The sequence below is a fragment of the Phalangium opilio genome, unplaced genomic scaffold, assembly GCF_054372755.1.
Source record: "Phalangium opilio isolate 3A_F unplaced genomic scaffold, DU_Popi_V2 ptg000093l_1, whole genome shotgun sequence".
Classification (NCBI taxonomy): Eukaryota; Metazoa; Arthropoda; class Arachnida; order Opiliones; family Phalangiidae; genus Phalangium; species Phalangium opilio.
In genome coordinates this window covers 4,296,749-4,312,265 of record NW_028324198.1, presented here as the reverse complement: position 1 = coordinate 4,312,265, position 15,517 = coordinate 4,296,749, and the positions used below count along the sequence as shown (strand labels likewise).

The 15,517-nt window shown below is 38.2% G+C and overlaps 2 long non-coding RNA genes across 3 annotated transcripts; one reads left to right on the top strand and one right to left on the bottom strand.

The window, feature by feature from the left end:
• The first annotated feature begins 1,235 nt into the window (after positions 1 to 1,235).
• Positions 1,236 to 2,155, top strand: LOC149640675 (uncharacterized). 2 transcript variants are annotated; one of them, XR_016372217.1, is made up of 3 exons: positions 1,236 to 1,275; positions 1,411 to 1,459; positions 1,668 to 2,155. It is a non-coding gene; the product is annotated as an uncharacterized LOC149640675 (long non-coding RNA). The 2 variants fall into 2 exon arrangements; XR_016372216.1 differs by lacking the exons at positions 1,236 to 1,275; positions 1,411 to 1,459 and adding an exon at positions 1,480 to 1,605.
• LOC149640674 (uncharacterized) lies at positions 1,443 to 3,304 on the bottom strand. Its single transcript, XR_016372218.1, has 4 exons — positions 3,269 to 3,304; positions 1,842 to 1,928; positions 1,635 to 1,773; positions 1,443 to 1,560 (listed from the first exon to the last, which is right to left on the bottom strand). It is a non-coding gene; the product is annotated as an uncharacterized LOC149640674 (long non-coding RNA).
• Between the last annotated feature and the right edge of the window lie 12,213 nt (positions 3,305 to 15,517).

The window sequence follows — 15,517 nt, the reverse complement described above, 5'->3', positions numbered from 1 at the left end:
GCCGTGTCCTGGGACGTGTACAGCGGTAGAGAGATACCACAAAGATCGCTCCGAACCAGAATTCACGCCTTAGGTCTAGCAGCAGTATGGTCATAAAATAGTGACCCCGCCGCGTCAAGACCGAGGATTTTGCCATGGCAAATCCTCGGTTCTTGTATGAGGGCCAGATCAAGACCCTCTATAGCAAACCTCCTGCAGAGTACCGCAGAGGCCGCCTTACTATGGTGCGGATTGATTTGAATAGCAAGTAGCGTCCCCATGGTCCTTGAGAGAGGGGTTCAGAAGGGACCTAGCTACACCTCATCGGTCCTGAGAGGGCTTGTGTCACCTCCCCCCCCCCGACAGGCTAGCTCCCAGTCCCAAGATCCTCCCCCTCATCAGGACCACTAGAAAGCACATCGGCTGGATCCCGAAGGGTCCCATCCGATTCTTCCAGTAGGGTTGACTGATCCATGGAAGAACAAGCTTCCGAATGAGCCACCCCCTCCCCCTCTGTGCCTAGAGCGACACCAGTGAGCTCCACAGCGAGATCCCCATTTCGCTAGTCCCACCCCCTGCCGTAGACTCGGCTGCAGTGGTTTTGGTGGTTTCCGTGTGCTGTAGGAGTTTGAAGGAACCCTTGTCCACTCCAGTGAAGCCCACGAAACCAGCATTCTTAATGGCGTCCAGCCATCGATGGACAGTACCCAGTACCGCACGGCCCTGTCCACGTATGTCCGAATGCATTTCCAATATTCGGTTGCAAAGCCATCGTTAAGGGCCTTTAGGCGCCGAAACAGCACCGCCGGCTCTTTGGTGATCTGGTCCCTGGTGCGGAACATTACCTTAAACGGCTTAGGGAGTTCGCTAGCTCTCATTACTGAGAGCACCGCATTTCCCACCACCGAGTTGGCTATGTTCTCCTTCAGCCATTGACCAGTGAACGTATCCTCACAGGAGTATACCAGCGGCCGTATTCTGCAGAAAAGTTAAGCTCCTCCTTTTGCCCTTGGCTCGCTGGTTGGACCGTCAACCATTGCCCTTGGCCTTTTAATTGGCTACGTCTACCGATGACGTTACATGCCTTGGCTCAGTGATTGGTGCAAATTCCGCGCAGACTCAGATGTATACACCAAATTCAAAATGTTTTTTCATAAACTGACAAATGAGTTACCGGTTAAACACCGGTTTTACTGGTTGCTTCGGTAACGCTATGTGCTGAACGCACTTACAGCAGACGACATTTCAACACTTTCTATCAACCTCCCTACGTTGATCAACGTGTCGAGTAAAGTGGTGAGTGTAATTTATGAAGGATTAATTAATTTATGAAGTATCCAACTAAACTCTTTAATTTTCCCCTTTAATAATCCGATTTAAATACAAACACACCATTTAATTTATTTCTTTTATTATTTATTACTTATTCAGATTGTGTGGCAACTGTGGATCGCAGTATAGAAGTCACTGCAGTAAAAAGGTGAGAGGGCTGATCGCCCGTGGTAACTGAATGGTTAAAGCCTTATTTGAGCACTTAGCATGACCAAAATCGCAAGAGCAACTCCATGATTCGTTCATGCTCTTGTGGCATAAACAATTTCGCACTTATTATATTCTCATGGAATGGTGTGTTGATGAGCGATATACACCCATACCCTTTAATCAATATTTATCCTTTCCTCTCTCAGACGAGGTATATCTTCCAACTGCTGACGAAAAAGCTTATCCAGAGACTGAGTGTCAAGCCATTTGCGCCTCGAAACTAACACTGGAAGTCGCGGAAGCGCTTTACAACTGCAAATCGACATAACTTATTAAACATAACCAGTAACCATATTTACACCTTCCCAATGAACAGTTACTTGAAAAGTAAGCATTTCAGTATGCAGCAATTGGTATAATCACCCCTTTGTTTCTCTTAATATGAATATGGTAAATCTGAAATAGGTCTAATGAATGACAATAGAATAGTTAAGTTATATTTAAAATAGGTATGTGGTCATGAAGACTTCGGAGGATGTAAATTGCAATCATGCCACAGAAAAGAGCAATGAACTCTTGACAGTCAGAAATATGTAAAATTTAATACACGTGGAAAATAAATTGCCGAATTTTTGGGTTTGAGAGCGTATCGGGACTGATTGGGTGCTGGCATGCTGGTTATAAATAATGTCATCTTGAGTACAGCCTAGACATCATCAACATAATTCTAATGTGAACAGATTAAAAACATGCCATTAACGGTTTTAAAGCATTAAAGGCGGTAACAGACTTTTTCGTCATTTTTAAATCCCTCCCCGGCTCCACTTAGCTCTATGAGGATGACAAACACTATCCACACAGGCTCACAACCCCTTTTAATAACGGTCAATGATAACAAAAATCCAAATAATTTAAAAAAATGCATGCAATAAATTTAATGCGCTTATTAAATGAAGCGTCTACTAAATTACAATACAAGTTAACAGTAAACTAACACGTATGCGAGAAATAAATCATAAAATACACGCAAATATCGCGTGTAATAAATTATATGGATTAAACGCGAAAAAAATAACTATTTATAATGAGAGAATGAAAAAAAGTACATGTCAAATTGGATATTAAAGAAACTTTGTTGAAAATGAATTAATAGAATATCTACAATGAGTACTATAAAATCACAAAGGAGAATACAGTAATCAGAGAGAGTTTATGCCATCATGCATACCAAATTGAGCATTGAAAATAATCGAAATACAGGGAGACATTATTCAAACAACCTTTCATGACATTTAGAAAATTATCTACAGTAAAGTAGAACATGCTTCGCTTGAGCATGTCTTCAAAAAAACAAAATTAGTCATTATTTTCAGGCTGCAATTTTTCACTTCGGTCATGTTGGCTTGAATACTCTCAGTTTCCAGTCTAAACCTTTAATTTTCAAACCTTAGCTTTTCGTATTCCTTCCTAGCCCTTTCATTTTCAGTAATTATTTGCCAAACAGACGCAAACTTGAGTAGGGCCTCCAAACATGCATTAGCCGAAGCTATGAGCGTTTCTTGCTTTTCTTACTAGGCAGCGACTAAGCTATAAGAAAGTTTAGCCCATTTATAAATGAAACAATAAAGGAAGGCCATGCATGCAGAAACAATAGCAAGGAATGATGGAAAAAATAACAATGAAATGTTGAAGTGAAGAATAAAATTAAAAGGACACCGCAGTAACTCTTAATGGTTAACTGACTTTGCAGCAACCCTCTATCTCAAAAAATGTCCAAATGAAAATTTCAGAAGGTGGACTATTATACCCTACGTCGAATAGAAACCATTCTTATGACCATTTCTGTGTTCTTCAGTGGAATTGGATGAGCACCATGTTCATGGAAAGCAGAAGGCTCTTTGAGGAGTCTTCAGCAAAAACTGGAGGAAGGCTATTCAAGAAGCTTGCACCCACCTGCAACAAAAAATGTTAATAACATGGTTAATACATTACGAGAAATTACAAAATTTGCAATACGCAGAGCTTCACGTTCTTCTATAACAAGTGGAATATTGTTGAGGAATGCCTTTCATTGTCACCTCGTGAAATGGTTCTCTGTTGGCGGTGGACATCATTTACCTGCTATGTGATATGTTATCACATCTTTGTCCTCTCTTCGGGCGTGTTACCTAAGTCACTGATGACCAACAAGGGTACAACCTTCAACTCATAGAGGGAATGTGGCGCCGTTTTAAGTTTTTTTAAACATGTTTCATTACTATGTATAATTCAATACAATAACTAAAAATAAATCTTACCAATGTTAGAACATATAAATTTAATTACAACTTCAAAAGTTGAAGATAAATTACACAGGAATGAAAAAATTACTGTCTCACCATTACTAATATAACTACTGACACAAATATCTGTGTGCCCTTCACGTTATGCCTTCATTACGCTTAGGTAGTTGTCTTTCGATGTTATCAAAGTAACAACATGGAAACAGGGAAAGATTTGACGTTTAATACTTAATTCAGCAACTACAATTGGTTTTTAATTTTTTATACAAATATGTCAAGCACATTATTTACGTGAAAATATATAACTTACTCAACATTAAACGATGTTACCTTAACAAGCGGCTGTCTCAAATACGTTGACGTCATTTAAAATTAAAAAAGAGCAGACGGCACGAAATTACGATTCAGTTCATATGATAGGTGGCGTTAATAGCTTAAACGTTTCGGGTGAAAGGTTGGAGCACTGACCTTTGGAGACAAATTTACACTGTACACTGACCTTACACCGAAATTTGGTTCAACTTGAAACTCAAACTGAACTGAATTCAAAGGCTTATTTTTGCCGGTTGAACCTCCAATCACTGAGCCAAGGCATGTAACATCATCGGTAGACATAGCCAATTAAAATGCCAAGGGCAATGGTTGAGGGTCCAACCCGCGAGCCAAGGGCAGAAGGAGGAGCTTAACTTTTCTGCAGAATATGGCCGCAGAAACTTTCAGGATATGAAAGACACAATTCGCTATGTTTTCAGCTTTTTAACTCTCTTAAATTTTGCACAATATCCATTTTCCCAAACCCCTTAGAGGACCCCAAATGTGAACAACGCTGGTAAATTTAAACACCCTGACCCTAAATACTGAAGGAGGTAGTGACTGAACATTGGATCCAAATGTGAACAACAATGATAATCAAATGGGAGGAATAAAAAGAGCCCTAGGAAAGAAGCTACCATTACGTAGGGCCTAAATTCATGCACCTAGATTAAAGTTTACGCAGATGTGATAAGTGATAATAGGATAATATAGTTAAAATTATACCCGAGTCAAAATGTTCAATAATTTGTTGAGAAGTCCTATTTATTTCGATACCTCGCATAACAGCTGTCTCGTTTTTTTCGCTTTCCCGCCCAATAAGTAGTCGTAGCTACCGCCCTCTTACCGCTAAATTGATAAACTTACTAATGGCGCGAAATTTGATTCTTTTTTGGGTCAATGATGTATTTTAAAGTTAATATTATCCGAACGTAGATTCCTTACACCACTTTTACTTTTTATTTTTTATTAAAATAGCTTAAAAAGGATTCTAATTAACCTTGAAACAATTGAAATTTTACCTGGTTTTTTCCAACTCTATTTATAAAATCGAATTCCGAATCGAAACCACAGATATTAATATCAATTTTCTAGCGAAAAACGTGATCTATCTAACGATTAAAGGTTTTTTATCGTGGGATTATTGTAACTCTTGCTAAAGCTTATTCCCCGATGGTATTGTATTAAGCAACACCTAAAATTGGCATCAACTTAAGTTGATTAGTCCGAGTTGGTGTGTATATAGGTTCGTATCTTTCATCCGCGAACTCCTACAATATTTGGACCATTTTTATCGTAATTCTCGATATTCAATCTACAAATAGAGCCCTTTTAAAAGGAATTTAAGCCGCCCAAAAATTAGCTGCAAAATTTTAAAGAAAAAATAGAATCGTTCACATTTACCAGTACCAACCCTAGTTTAATAAATATTATTCTGTAATTTAATTAAGATAAAGTTCTGTAGGTTAAGTTTAAAATGAACCTAATGAGTAAGTTACAGTAATTTATTACTAGATTGATTTTATTCATAATAGGAATACTATTTTATAAACAATGAAAAAAAATCCGAAATTCTAAATTAGCTGGGGTCATCTAATAATGAATATAGTAATAGTAATTCTTGTCACTAGAGGGCGGTAAAAAGTATATGACTGGGTCATCTTGTTATATTTCGCAGTGAAAGTATCATTGTTGTTGTGTTCTTTTGAATTGTATTATTTGTGACGATATTCAAAGTTTATAAAGTGTTCTAAATCATGGAAGAACAGTACAGTGTGTGAACTGTAAGTCAGAGGTTAAAAGAGATATAGAGATACGTGTTATAAATTTGTTTTTGTTTTTTTATGTGCAGTTAAGATTAAACTTTATTCATTAAATGTAAATTTGCAATAGCTAAATAAATAAATAAATTTCAATTGTACAATTTAAGGTGTTACGATGCAATATTTAAATGTTTAAATATTTGGAATAACTATCATTTTGAATGATTTATTCAAAAATGTGTTTCAATTTAAATTTTCATGATTTTTTTAGTGGCTACTACCCCTTTAACAGTGTTTTTTCTGACCTTTTACGTCTAGGCACAATTAATCGAAGTAAAATAGGTTATGACCTCAGCAAAATTTAACGAAGATTCGATTAGAAAATGTCCCGACCTAAGGACTAGTAAGCCTATTGATGATTCAATGGTGATATTTTCATCTTACATTGCCTACTTTGTGACCAAAGGAATCAGTCATTAAATTTTCGTGCAGCTCAATGTATTCAAGGGAAAATGCCAAGCACAGATGAGTTGAGACAACAAAACAACATTTGAATGGATAGAAAATTCGTTTTTGAAAGTAGTGTTTTTTCTATTAAGTTCCTGCGGGTTATTCGGTCGATGCCTCAATTTAATATAGAATAGTCAAAACCCCGATTTTTTGCTATTTCTTTGATAAAATTAATTTCTTGGTTAAAATTTGCTTGGTTGGAGCAAATTTTTGTTGCCCGGTCAATAAAAAAATAGTAGGTTAGTTTTTGGCTAAGGGGGTGCTGAGAGTTTGCATGTGGTGGCATGGCTACTGAATAAGGTTTTCTGTATACTTGGGTGCTCAACTTTTTATTCAGTTCTTTTTTAATTAGAATGTCTAAAAATGGCATTGATCTATTTTTTTTTCTATTTCTAATGTGAATTGTATGGCTTGGTCTATTGAGTTGATAAATTCTAAAAATGTTTGTAAGTTATTCTGGCCATGCCGCCACAGTGCTAGTACATCATCTACATATCTCCACCAAAAATCAACTTTAAAAGGGGAATTTAACAGAGCAATTCTTTCTAATTGGTCCATATATATATATATATATATATATATATATATATCACACAGTAATGGGTTCAAGGATGATCCCATAGCTAAGCCCTCTATTTGAATGTATACCTTGCCATTTGCTTTAACACATAATTCTACTAATATGATAATTTCAGTTATTTCTAAATGGTTTAGCTTTATGTTAACCAGTGTTGTAAATTAGAGATAATACCGGTTGTTTTTTTTCTATATTCCCAGTTATCTGTTCTCAGATATCAGTTGTCAGTAGCGTTCCCGGAAATTAACTTAAATGTTTTAATTAAATTAATAAAGAGTTTATAACCAGTTAAACCCAGAGTCGTTCTTGCGTCAAATAACAACAGGTTATGGGCCCAGCACGCTTCCACTGCGCAGAGGTTTAGAAGTCATAAGAAGTTCAACGCCGGGAAGATTATCCTTTAAGGTGCGGAGTCAGACGAAGAATGGCCGGAAATCACCTGGGACGAATCGAGACGTTAACTAAAGATAATTATGATACCTGGAAAATGCAAGTGGAAGCCCTGCTTCAAAAGAACGATCTCTGGGAGTACGTAGATGGAACTTCAACAAGGCCAACTCTGGTACGGGGAACGGAAGGCAACGCCCAGGCGGTCGCTACCTGGGACAGAAATGATCGAAAAGCAAGAGCGGACCTAATCTTGTCGATCAGTCCGTCGGAGTTGAAGCAAGTAAATAATTGCACCACCTCACGGGAACTATGGATGAAGCTCGAATCCATCTACCAGTCCAGTGGGCCTGCCCGGAAAGCCACGCTGCTGAAGAAACTGACCCTCAAGAAAATGAAGGAGGGAGAAGATGTTCGGGACCACGTCCGAGAATTCTTCGACGCAGTAGACAAGTTGGCTGACATGGGAGTAGCTGTAAACGACGACCTACTGGCCATTATGTTGTTATACAGTCTACCAGAATCGTACGAGAACTTCCGGTGCGCAATAGAGTCCAGGGATACGTTACCTGATCCAGAAGCCTTGAAAATAAAGATCCTGGAGGAATCGGACGCCAAGCAATCTAAAGAAGACGAACCCGTGCAGAATGCGATGATGGGCAGTAGGGGTAGAGGAAGAGGTTCACGTGGACGAGGAAGCACGACCTTCAAGTACAAGTGTCATGGATGCAGGAAACCCGGCCACAAGGTAGCCGATTGACCCGACAGAAACCATGGTTCAGGCATAAGAACCAGAAAGAAAGAAAACGCCCATCATGTACTGGCAGAAAATTTGGCCGAGGAAGAATTCGCATTGCACCTGAAGACTTATCACGATTCCTGGTGCCTGGACAGCGGAGCCACCTCGCATATGACTTACAGCAGAGACTGCTTCAATGATTACGAAGAGACCACGAAATCTTTAAACCTGGCCACTGCAGAGTCAACGAAGATACAAGGTGTTGGCGAAGTAAAAGTACACGCAACGAATGGCAGCGACAATCGAATTCTTCGCCTGGAACGATCCCTTCATGTCCCGGATTTAAGAACAAATCTCCTATCCATTGCCAAGATGACAGACAAAGGACGTGAGGCCACATTCAAGAAGTCGCAGGCCTGGATTAAGACGGCAACCGGGGAAGTGATTGCAGTTGCTGACAGAGTTGTAGACCTTTATTTCCTGAGAAAGACTGAAGAAACGGTCCATTCAGTGCAAGCGGAAATAAAGCCTAGAAGCAACCTGGAGAACTGGCATTTCCTACTCGGTCACTTGAACGAGAGAAGTTTAAAGGAAATGGCCCGGAAGAATTTGGCTACGGGACTCAACATTGAAAAAGATGGGAGTCTGGGAATCTGCAAAATCTGTATCAAAGGAAAGCAATCGAAGGAGCCGTTCCCGAAACCTGAAGATAGCCGCACCTCGCATGTCCTGGAAATAGTACACTCTGACGTATGCGGCCCGATGAGAGTAACGTCGATGAGTGGACCCAAGTACATCGTCGTTTTCACTGATGATTATTCCCGGTGGAATGAAGTCAGCTTTTTAAAACACATGAGCGAAGTGTTGAAAGCCTTCAAAGAATTCAAGCAACGAGCTGAAGTGGAAACCGGGAGAAAAATCAAGACCTTGCAGTCCGACAACGGAACCGAATACTGCAACAATGAATTCGACAGATTCCTGAAAGACTCTGGGATAAAAAGAAGGCTCACCGTACCATACACCCGGAACAGAATGGCATTGCCGAAAGAAAGAACAGAACACTCCTAGATATGGCCCGATGTATGATGATACAAGCGCAACTTCCACCATCATTCTGGGCAGAAGCGATGGCCACGGCTAACTACATTCGAAACCGTTGTCCTTCCCGGAGCATAAATGGAGAAGTACCATTTACCAGATGGACCGGAAAGAAGCCATCCCTGCAACATTTGAAGATTTTCGGCGACAAAGCTTTGCTGTTGGACGAAAATAAAAGGAAGGGGAAATTTGCAGCCAGGAGCAAAGAATGCGTTTTCATCGGCTATTCTGAAATCTCGAAGTCCTATCGACTATGGGTTCCGTCCGAGAAGCAAATTTACCGAAGTCGAAATGTCAAGTTCCTGGGAGAATTTAATAAACAAGGCGGATATGATGATTTCGTCACTCCAGAAGTCAACCTAAAATACGGAAGCAAAGCTAAAGGCGAAATCGAAGTCCCGGCCACTACACACGCTGCAAAACCGCCAGGCGGAGAAGAACTCAAAGAAGTCAAAAAGGAGTTCAAAGATGAAATCCCGGAAGAATCTAATTCCCAGGAAAACGACGACGTCTTTGAAGAACCGTCAGAAACCCTCGTTCTGAAGAAAGGTCCCGGAAGACCGAAGAAAATAAGAACTGGAGTACCCGGACGACCGAAAAAATCGTTCAACATGATTCCGAGCGTCTCAGAAGAGTCTACTGACGAGCATGAAACCCTGTCTGATGAGTCAGCAAACCTAGCCATCTTGTCAGAACCTTTGTCCATGAAGCAAGCCCTGGCTTCTCCGTACGCAAACGACTGGAGGAAAGCAGTAACGGAAGAGTTCGTTTCGCTTATCAAGTGCGAAACCTGGGACATCGTTGATTGTCCGGAAAACCAAAAGGTCCTTGGAAATCGTCTCGTCTTCCGAACGAAATACTTACCCAGCGGAGAAGTAGAGAAAAGGAAAGCCAGGCTCATAGCGAAAGGTTTTGCCCAGAGACCAGGGATCGACTACCAAGAGACGTTCGCACCCGTCATTAGATCCAGCTCAATAAGACTGCTTATGGCCCTTGCTGTGGAAATCGATTTGGAAGTCCACCAGATGGATGTCGTCACGGCCTATCTTAATGGCGAACTCGAGGAGGAAATATATATGGTCGTCCCGGAAGGATTAACAGAATCCCTCGAAGAAATCGTCAAGTCAACCCGGTTCGACAAGTCAATCATTGCCAGAGCAAAGAAATGGACCAGGGACCTGGAAGAAGAGGGACATAAAGTCTGTCGTATCAAGAAATCCCTCTACGGCTTAAAACAATCGGGCCGCCAATGGTACAAGAAGTTACATCAAAGACTTTCGGAAATTGGAATGACACCATTGAAGAGCGACCCCTGCTTATACGTTTTAAGAGTCGCGGAAGATATTATGATCATTGGAGTCTATGTCGACGATCTGATCCTTGCAAGCAACAACCCGGATTGGATGACTGAAGTAAAGATTGAACTTGGGAGAAAATACGAGACACCTACGACCAGGGACATATAGCCTTGCGGTATCTACCAACAGAGGAAATGCCAGCTGACATCTGTACAAAGAGCCTGTTCCGTCCGAAGCACCTCTTCTGCGTCAAAGCCCTTGGACTGGAAATAATTGAATGACCACCCCCTGGATAGAAGATTGAAACCACCGATATTAACAGGGACTGTTGTAAATTAGAGATAATACCGGTTGTGTTTTTTATCTATATCCAGATTCTATTTTCTATACTTGTGTTTTTTATGCATCGCGGTCATTCTTGTAATCTTTATTTTTTATCGCGATGCCTTAACTATATAACCGGATAACATTCCGATAACGTTTGTCAGTTCCCAGATATCAGTTCAGTGTATTGTTCCCGGATATTAATACTAATGTTCTAAATTAAATTAATAAAGAGTTTATAACCAGTTAAACCTAGAGTCGTTCTTGCGTCAAATAACAACAACTCTTTTGTTATTTAATAATTTAAAGGTTCAAAGCGGAATAGTACTGTTGTTTTAAATTGATAAAATAACATCAAAACCATTAACAATGATTACACTAATTTATTACGTTAATTTATACAGTGTTTCAAAAAGGGTAGTTGGGTCGAGAAACTGTGTGAACTATATGATCGATTTTTGAGTTGAAAATACTCTATGACATTTTGACTGTTTTCGTGTTATGAAATGAGTGTTTTACGGATGACCCTTAAAATTTAAGCAAAAAAATTAAAGACTGCTAATTAACTGATTATAATAATTTTGGTGGCGCGACATTAAAATAAAATCTACTATAAAGAAAAATACTGGCGCGCGCTTAGAAGAATTGTTCAAAGAACCGCGCGCCAATGTTTTGGTAATTTCAATTTAAAGGGAGGGTGATAAGGAAACATTTTATATTTCAACGTGCGAGAAATCGAATTTTCAACCACGTGGTAGGCACAAAGGGACATTGCCATCCACATAGTGAAAAACGTTTTAGTTTAGCACATCTGTCAAACTTCTAGACGTTAAAAAAGCCTTATTGCGATTACATTATTAATCTTCCTTAATTTTACAATCGAAGTTTTTCCGACAAAAGATTTTTGTTTTCTGACTAGTTTGAGGGTGGTGAATACGAATATCTACTTTATTTTCCATTTAAGAAAGTGGTTTTTGCTTGAATTTTAGGCGTCATCCGTAAAACACTAATTTCATATCTCGAAAACGGTGGCACGGACGGCAAAATATCTTAGAACATTTTCGACTCAAAATCTCCCATAGTTCCCATAGTTTCTCGAACCAACTACCCTTTTTGAAACAACCTGTATAATTTACAATGTGTCCAAAGTTGCCGTGCGTAGCTAACATGTTTTGATTTCAACAATTTAAATCACGTGATCTTCAAAGAAAAGCGTTATTTCCGAGGCTATCTCTGTTTTCCTTCATTTTAGTCTTAAGTATCTGCTAGTTTCCACTGAGCCAAGTAGGTACTCTGCAGGTATTAAGTATTTTCCTCCTGAATCATTCAAGGAAAATCTACTACCCTATGAAAATTTAAACAAGCCAAAGAATAATTTATTACTTGGAACCATATTTCATGTTCTTAACAAAGGTGCCAGGGGATCGGTCCTTCCCGTTTCTAAAGGTGTTTTGACATTTTTAGCTACATCGTACCGTATGACTTTCGTGACGTTTTTATATTTTTGACCAAAATTTTTAATATAATGGATTTTTTAAGTATCGGCACGATATCAGCCCTTTGAGTAAAACCAAGGATTAGAGGTATCCTAGCTTTGTACGTACTGACATTTCAAGGTAAAATTGCCCAGTCTATAAATAGACCTAGGTAGAATGTTTCGGGTCAACCACAACTAGTTTCAAACCATGTCCATCGACGAAAAGCGAGACGAAGGAAACTTATGCAAGGATATGGAAAACCTGGCAATGGAAAATTCAAAGTTAAATGTCTTCTTTCAATATCATATCAACAGCGAAATATTTTTGTTTTCAATCGAACAGAGTTTAGACCGGTCAGCTTTAAAAATAGTAATTTTTCGTTTTTGACTAAATGTGACTGACTAATTTCTTTTTTACTCTGTACCATAACAGTCTTAGTTGCAAGGAGGGAAATAGACTAGTTTCGTGATATTTATTTATTTATTTATTGTTAGCATTGGTCGTGAGACTTGTGGTGACCGCGTAGTACATGAGAAAGGTTTGAGCATAAAGCTATCGTCTTATTAAGACTAGAAGTTCAATATGACTTAATAGTATACCATAGTACACTAAGTTTAGATTGACTGAAGAGGAACATAATACATAATATTAACTTGGAATAAATACAAAATAGTTATAAGATAGGAACAAAGGTTGAGAAGACAGTGTCATAATGTTTTAGAGCAGTCTGGGGTAAAGTGTGATTAGATAAACATTCATTAATTCTATCATCCATGAATGTTGTTTTATGCAATTATAGTCAGAAGAGAACCAGGAAACGACAGTTGCGGGATATGTTGTCCCCGAGATTGACCCGCTGATCATACCGGATATTAAAGGCCAAGTTAAAACACGCGAATCACAGCTTTTTCAGTTACAGCACAAATTGTGCCGCAGATTGAAAAACTGGGCAGAAGGAAAACAAAGTTTAGACGTAAGGGTTATTTTCTTTTTTATTTTCTTTAATTTTTTTATTTACCTGTGTGTTGTAGTTATTTTTATATACAATAAATATATACAATTATTAACGTTTTTAATATCATTACCGTTATTAACGTTATTAATATCATTAATAGTAATAAATAAACATTGAATTGAATTATTAATATTAATAAATTTTATTTTATTTTATTTTATTTTATTTTAACCAGGCCTTGCCAAATAAGCAAGAGGGCGAAAAAACACTCAAAACCTTTCTAGCCGGAGAAATAGATGGCATCCTCCAAATAATCGAATCCGTTGAAGCAATGAGGAGAGAAAACATCATTAACAACATAAACTTGGAGGATGCTGCCACTGAGGCCCTACGAAACGTTACCTGGCAGAAATCCAGTTTACTTTTTGGGCCTCTGTGGATGTCTACTCTCCGGCTATTGGACGATCGAAAATATATGAATTCAATAAAAAAAGGGCCACAAGCTCCAAGAGGACGTAGGGGGAGGGGCCGAGGAAGGGGCCGAAAGAGCCATTTCGGGTTTGCCTCATACTGAGATAAAAACATGTTTTTTTCAATGAATAAAATATAAAAAAGTTGAAGTGTCTTGGTTATTATCAGATCCTACATTTTCATAATGGCCTAAAAAAGATTATTATATTTACACGCATAATCTATTAAATTTACCTTACACATTTATAATAAATCTAAATATAATAAGATTCCTTCGAATTTAACTTATAGGTACCAATAATATTTCACACCAAACGAAATTGCTGTATATTCAAGGGCAATAAAGATTAAGTAAAATTCAAATGTTGTAGGCCCCATATATTTGAGAATAACTCGCAATTAACTTTTCTTTGCGTTTAACCATCGCAATCTCAAATGTATATGTACCAACTTAGATTGAATTCCATCCAAAATTAAATTAGGCTTAAATGAAAGCGTTTTGGTAAAACAGTGTATTGTAGGTACCCAGGTTATGTAAAATCCAAAAGTTGGGGGCATCCAGGTTATGTTAATTCAAAAGCTGGTTGTAGGCACCCAGGTAATGTAAAATGCAAAAGTTGTAGGCAGCCAGGTTATGTAAAATTCAAATGTTGTAGGCACCATATATTTGAGAATAACTCGCAATTCACTTTTATTTGCGTTTAGATTAATCGTCGCAATCTCAAATGTATATGTACCAACTTAGATTGAATTCCATCCAAAATTAAGTTAAATGAAAGCGTTTTGGTAAAATAGTGTCTCGTATGCACCCTGGTTATGTAAAATTCAGAAGTTGTAGGCACCCAGGTTATGTAAAATTCAAAAGTTGTAGACACCCAGGTTATGTAAAAGTCAAAAGTTATAGACAACCAGGTTATGTAAAATTCAAAAGTTGTAGACACCCAGGTTATGTAAAATTCAAAAGTTGTAGGCACCTCATATTTGAGAATAATTGCTCAGAATTAACTTTAAATCGCGTTTAAATTAATCAGCGCAGTCATAAATGTAAATGTACCAACTTGGATTGAATTCCATCCAAATTAAGTGAAATGAAAGCGTTTTGGTAAAATTGGGTCTCGTATGCACCCAGGTTATGTAAAATTCAAAAGTTGTAGACACCCACGTTACGTAAAATTCAAAAGTTGTAGACACCCAGGTTATGTAAAATTCAAAAGTTGTAGGCACCCAGGTTATGTAAAACTCAAAATTTGTAGGCAATCAGGTAATGTAAAATTCAAAAGTTGTAAGCACCTTATATTTGAGAATACCTGCTCACAATTAACATTAAATTGCGTTTAAATTGAGCACCACATTCATATGACACATTGGGGCCAATTCTCTAACTGATTTATCGAGTCGTTTTATCGTAAATTCGATAAGTTATCAAAAATTGGTATTCTCTAACTCCAAAACTCAAAATTATCGTATGAGGAATGTGATAAGCGAGTGATAACTTATCGGCAGGGTTTTTGCTGTTGATAAGACTATCGTTTGGTAAAGAGCCGTTTTTTTGTATCAATTTTTTATGTTTTGTTAAGGAATATTTGCGATTTCAAAGAAGAAAAACAAAGACGGCACTATAATTTGAATTTGCCGGTTTAGTAATTTCAGTTTCATTCGCTAGGTGGAAGTATTTACTTAGGGTTAGGGACCATATGTTACTTTTTGTCAAAATGGCAGCCAACAGTTTGATATGTCTTGAAGTTTTGCAACGACAAGATATGGAAAATAGGCGAGCATTACGTAGGAAAAGAGTTTTACGCGATCCCGGTATGGCATTCGAATTAACAGCACTTCAATTCACTAAGTTGTTCCGGTTGTCT